This window comes from Gossypium hirsutum, chromosome A07 (assembly GCF_007990345.1).
Source record: "Gossypium hirsutum isolate 1008001.06 chromosome A07, Gossypium_hirsutum_v2.1, whole genome shotgun sequence".
NCBI lineage: Eukaryota > Viridiplantae > Streptophyta > Magnoliopsida > Malvales > Malvaceae > Gossypium > Gossypium hirsutum.
Window position 1 is genome coordinate 13,426,627 of NC_053430.1, and position 5,964 is coordinate 13,432,590.

Consider the following 5,964-nt stretch of genomic DNA (forward strand, 5'->3'; position numbering starts at 1 on the left):
GGCCAAAGAGGCCTTAAGTTGGAGTTTCATAATGTTTGAGTTTAATCTAAGGAGGATTTTCTTCGGTTATACGATGGTTTTGGGGTAACTTGTTCTCGATTTTTCCTCGACAAGGGCTTGTTTGATTGATAGTTATGTTAAATTGTCCAACTTTCCAGCCAATGCCACGGCTTAGTACATAAGACAGAGGACGAGTGATAAACCGTAATTTGTACATATTTTTACCCCATGCTTAACCCATTTTATGGATGATTTTTCCTTAGAATTGGTGAATTCAATGCTCCTAATGCCTTAATTTCATGTTTTATGCTTAAGAGAGCATAGGAAAGCGAAAGAAACAAGAACCAGGCCAAAAACGAAGAAAATAGGCCAAAGTATGAAATCAACATGGCCTAGACTTCCTCACACGGGCAGAACACACGGCCGTGTCAATTTTGTAGAATCGAAGCACGACTCACCCGGGCGTGTCCCTGTCGAGCCCAAGTTGAGTCCAATTCGGAAAAGGCTAATTTTGAAGGCTTTTAGGCATTCTAAAGCCTATAAATACACCCTAGGGGAGGAAGAAAAAATACACAGAGAGAAGGAGGTAGGGAACTGCTCGAGGGAAGCCAATTGATCCATCTCAGAATCTGGATTCACTATCTAGACTAAAGATCTCTCCTCAATTTCTCTCCAGGAGTTTTGGATTTTCTTTCTATTTTCTATTCATTATTCTTCTGAGATGTTTTCCTTTTTAGTTATGAACTAAATCCCCCAAATACCTAATGGGAATGAAACCTAAGACGAATCTTGTTATTATTTTCTGAATCGTATGATAAATATTTAACTTGTTCTTAATTATATGTTCTTAATTCTTGTTTTGATATCCCAAGATACTGATTCAAGATAAGCTCTTATTCAGAGGAGGAATAGACCCTGTCAAAGAGTACAATAGTCATAATTAAGCGGAGTTGATTGCGCGCCTAGAGATAGGGTGACAAGATTTTGCCGGATTAGGGTGAAACCTAACAAGGGGATCCATAGATCGAGTTAATGCAACCCTAGGGTTTTAATTAGGGAAAAGTCTCAATTATTCAATCTAGGGATTAGACGTTATTAGTCTTGAATAGAGATAATAACATAACTTAGGGATCCCTACGAAACAAGCTAAATGAATAAATCGTCCGATTCGGAGTCAGAATAACAAGTGAAGTCTAGGTGGATTTGTCCTTAGGTATTGTCTTAATTCAATCGTTTTCCAAAAGTAATTTCCTAATTCTGTTTTCTGTGAATTCTTAGTTTAGATATTTAGTTAATTAAAACAAAACCCCCTGATTCTTAGGCTAAATAATAAAAAGACAGTCATTACTAGTACTTTTAGTTCCTTTGGGTTCGACAATCCGGTCTTGCTAAAACTATACTACTGTTTGATAGGAACACTTGCCTACATCGTGATAATAGTTAGTTTCAAGAACGATTAATTATAAATATATAAAACTTACCTGTCACGAAAATTGCGATCAAGTTTTTGGCGTCGTTGCCGGGGAACTAAGATATTAGGAACGCTCAATTTTTATTAATTTAGCCATTTATTTTTTTCATGCAATTTAATTTAATTATTATTATTTATTAATTTACTTTTTTCTTTCTCTTGGCAGGTTTTTACAGTTTATAACTAGAAGAAACCTGTCAGGACCACTACTTTTTGACGAAAAAATTGATCGCACAGTTCACAGAAACCAAAGAGAAATAAGGCAAAGCTTAAGATACACAGAGAACGAGCAAGAGGACGATAGTCAAACCCCAACCGAAGAGATGGCTAAAAACCAAGACAATTAGCTACCTCTTGCGATACCCGTTGAACTAGCAAATCAAAATCCTGCTCCACGCACTATGTATGATTATGCTAAACCTAATTTAATAGGAACTGAGTCAAGTATAGTTAGGCCTGCTATTGCTGCGAATAATTTTGAATTGAAACCTAGCACTATTCAAATGATACGTCAAATTGTTCAGTTTGATGGTTTGCAGGATGAAGATCCAAACACTCACTTGGCAAATTTCCTAGAATTCTGCGATACATTTAAAATTAATGGCATTTTTGACGATGCCATTCGTCTTCGGTTATTCCCTTTTTCATTGAGGAACAAAGCTAAACAGTGGTTGAACTCGTTACCACAAAGGTCAATTACTACTTGGGAACAAATGACCGAAAAATTTTTATTAAAATATTTTCCATCGGCTAAAACAGCCAAATTACGTAATGATATCTCTACTTTTGTGCAGATTGATTTAGAAACTCTTTATGATTCATGGGAGAGATACAAGGACTTACTGAGAAGGTGCCCTCACCATGGGTTGCCGCTTTGGCTACAAGTTCAAACATTCCATAATGGCCTGAATCCTTCCACTCGACAAATGGTTGACGCAGCTGCTGGCGGAACCGTCAATAATAAAACACCTGAAAATGCCTATGAATTTATTGAAGAGATGTCACTGAATAACTATTAGTGGCAAGTCATGAGGACTAAGCCAACTAAAATAGCAGGCGTTTATAACGTCAATTCGGTTACTATGCTGTCAAACCAAGTAGAACTTCTAAATAAAAAGATTGATGGTTTACTTGGTTCTACTCAGGTAAATCTAGTAATAAGGTGCGAGACGAATGGAGGAGGAACATGCACAAAGTATCAACCCTTCAACCCTAGCATCGAGGGGGAACAAGTCCAATATATGGGTAACAATAACTCTAGATCCCAAAATAACCCATATAGTAACACTTATAATGCAGGTTAGAGGAACCATCCCAATTTCTCGTGGGGCGGTCAGGGAAATCAAAGACCACAACATCCTCCGGGTTTTTAACAACCACCCTATCAACAGGAAAAGAAACTGAACCTTGAAGAGACACTGTCTAAGTTTATCTCGGTGTCAGAAACCCATTTCCAGAACATCGAGATAGCACTTAAAAATCAACAAGCATTGATCCAATGGCTCGAAACTCATATAGGCCAGCTTTCCAAACTAATCTCCGAACGACCACATGGTAGCTTGCATAGTAATATTGAACCCAACCCAAGGGAACAGCTCAACGCGATTAATGTTCAAGATGAAGAAGGATTCATTAAGCCTGAGCCAGAACCGAGGTAAGAAACTATGGTGAGTAGAGGTCAAGGTGAAGTAGGTCATAATAAAAACAAATCAGTGAATGTCGATTATAAACCTCAAGTGCTATACCCCAACGCAACAAGGAAAGACCACTCAGATGAACAATTTGGTAAATTCCTTAAACTCTTAAAAAAATTATATATTAACTTACTGTTTATTGAAGCTCTATCGCAGATGCCAAACGCAATGAAATTTTTAAAGGAGCTTTTAGCAAATAAGCGAAAGTTGGATGAGGCATCGCATGTAGAGCTAAACGTAGTTTGCTCAGCTGTTCTACAGAATAAACTACCCAACAAACTAAAAGATCCAGGGAGTTTTACGATTCTTTGCTTAATTGGTAGTTTAGATGTTAATAATGCATTAGCTGATTTAGGGGCTAGTATTAACGTCATGCCCTACAAAATATTCAAACAATTAGGTCTTGGGAAACCCAAACAGACTAGGATGACCATTCAATTAGCAAATAAAACTATAAGATTTCTTAGGGGTATTATTGAAGATGTGCTAGTTAAAATCGATAAATTTATATTTCCCGTTGACTTTATTATTCTAGACATAGATGAGGATAGCAACACTCCTTTGGTTTTAGGTCGGCCCTTTTTAGCAACTGCTAAAATGATTATTGATGTTGGCACAGGTGAGCTCACACTTCATGTGGGAGACGAAACAATCACCCTTCAAGCTCGCAATTCTAGCAACACATCGGAAATTGAAGGTGATCGTCTAAACCATTCTACTAAAACTAATAATATGGTGCAACCTACTTTGCAGGAAATGAGTCTGAAGGAAGTACATGAGCCATTCTCAAGCAATTGTAGAGAACCTATTCATGAAGATCGAAGGCTACAAATCGAGGAGCTAGATGAATGGCAGACACATAAACTGAGAACACCTGATAAACCAAACCTACGCCAGAACGCACTCAATACCTTCCTAAGTCAAAGTATTATTAGATGTCGCAGATCCTCACATTGTCACTACCAAACTGAATGAAGAAATCCTTCTTACAGTACTTAGCATTTTCCCATTCGGTACAGTTGAGTTAAGCCATCCCAAGTTCGGCACTTTTAAGGTAAACAACACCTGTCTAAAACATTATTTTGATGAGAATGATAGCAGGAATGAGGAGTATAAACTCCTCAAACCACCATGACCATTCAATGGAGAGGTAAGTCGAGCTTAGACTATAAATAAGCATTTCTCGGGAGGCAACCTGAGCACTAACTGTATTAACTTCTTTCAATTTTAGTGTTTAACACCTAACTTACTAACGGAGCTCTTGAATACAGGTTTACCACATAGACACGACCAAGCACACGGGCGTGCTTAGGGCCGTGTAAAAACAGGGTAAGGCTTTCCCCAACACGGGCTACGATAAATTGTCATGACTGTGCGACATGGCCATGGGCGAACCTGCCAAAACAGCACAGGCATGCGACACGCTCGTGCCTTGAACCCGTGGCCAAACTTGCCAAATTAACAGGGGCGTGCGACATGCCCGTGTCTAGCACCCGTGGTCGAACCTGTTAAATTACCATGGGTGTAGGCAGAGATACACGGGCGTGGGAGAAGCGAACAAAGTCAGGCATGGTCGTGAGACACGGCCGTGTGCACTCACACGCCCAAGGAACATGGGCATAGAAAAAATGTCAAACGCGCCCAAATTCAAAATTCAAGAGTCACACGGGCAAAACATTGGGGAACACGAGCGTGTTCTCTGGCCGTGTACCCCAAAATCTATAAATAGGCTGCACTATTCATTGTCTTCTTCACCCAAAAACCCTAACCCTAGATGCTGCAAGTCCACACGCCCTCCCCACCACGCCTGTGTGCCGCTTCCAACTCCATTTTCGACACCTAATCTCTCTCCTTTAGCATTTGTTTGCTCCTTTCTCTTTTATTTCACTGATTTATAATGTTATTTATCATATTAATCTATATTTTTCATGTTAAATTTCATTTATAGAACAATTTATCATCTTTTCATCTTTAAATTCTTACTTATTCCAAGATTTCTCTGGTCCACTTGATTAGTTAGAAGTGAATATTCATGGTTAGGATAGTTAAATATTCATGCCTCTTGCGTTGACATTTCTGTTCATTCATATAGTATGTTGCGTTCTATTCTTTGCCATTTTTACTTATATCACCATGCTAGTGCCACAAAAAGTATGCCATTAAACTTATTGTTTTAGTTAAACTTAGTAGTTATGGCTGAACATATTTATGGATTTTTCTCATTGAATTTAGTCGCATTTTACCCTGTCTACTCATCAAGACAAATTGATGATTCCAATTGCAGGTACCATGTCATCTTCACGTGGTAAAAAGGCCACTTTCCCTACTTCAAAGAAAAGAAAGGAAGCGCCATTTTCCTCGGGTCCTAACACAGAAATTCGCAACCCTTTCTTGCAATTCCCATCAAGCCCCAAGAAGAACTTTTCCAAATACTCCGGGCCCGAACTTTAATTGCAGGCCGCTACATCGACTGGGCTACAGTAGGACAAGTTCAGTTGGCTGATGCGATTCGGGCCCTCCTAACCACTGACCCTTGGGAGCTTTTCTTTGGGATCATCGAGCCCACATATCTATAGCTCACGATGGAACTATGTTCAACATTTCATCTTCAGACTGTAATGATGAACTACGATGATCCCGGCACTATCCAGTTTCGCCTAGGCAGATTAGTCCGTGATTGCGTGGTTTCGCGATAGGTTTTAAATATTTATAATTACTCATTCTTAAACTAACTATTATTGCGATGTAGGCAAGTGTACCTATCGAACAGTAGTATAGTTTTAGCAAAACCAGATTGTT

The 5,964-nt window shown here is 38.9% G+C and overlaps 1 non-coding gene across 1 annotated transcript; it reads right to left on the reverse strand.

The window, feature by feature from the left end:
• Nucleotides 1-2,232: 2,232 nt before the first annotated feature.
• LOC121204124 (small nucleolar RNA R71) lies at nucleotides 2,233-2,339 on the reverse strand. The gene has a single exon (XR_005899052.1). It is a non-coding gene; the product is annotated as a small nucleolar RNA R71 (small nucleolar RNA).
• Nucleotides 2,340-5,964: the final 3,625 nt, after the last annotated feature.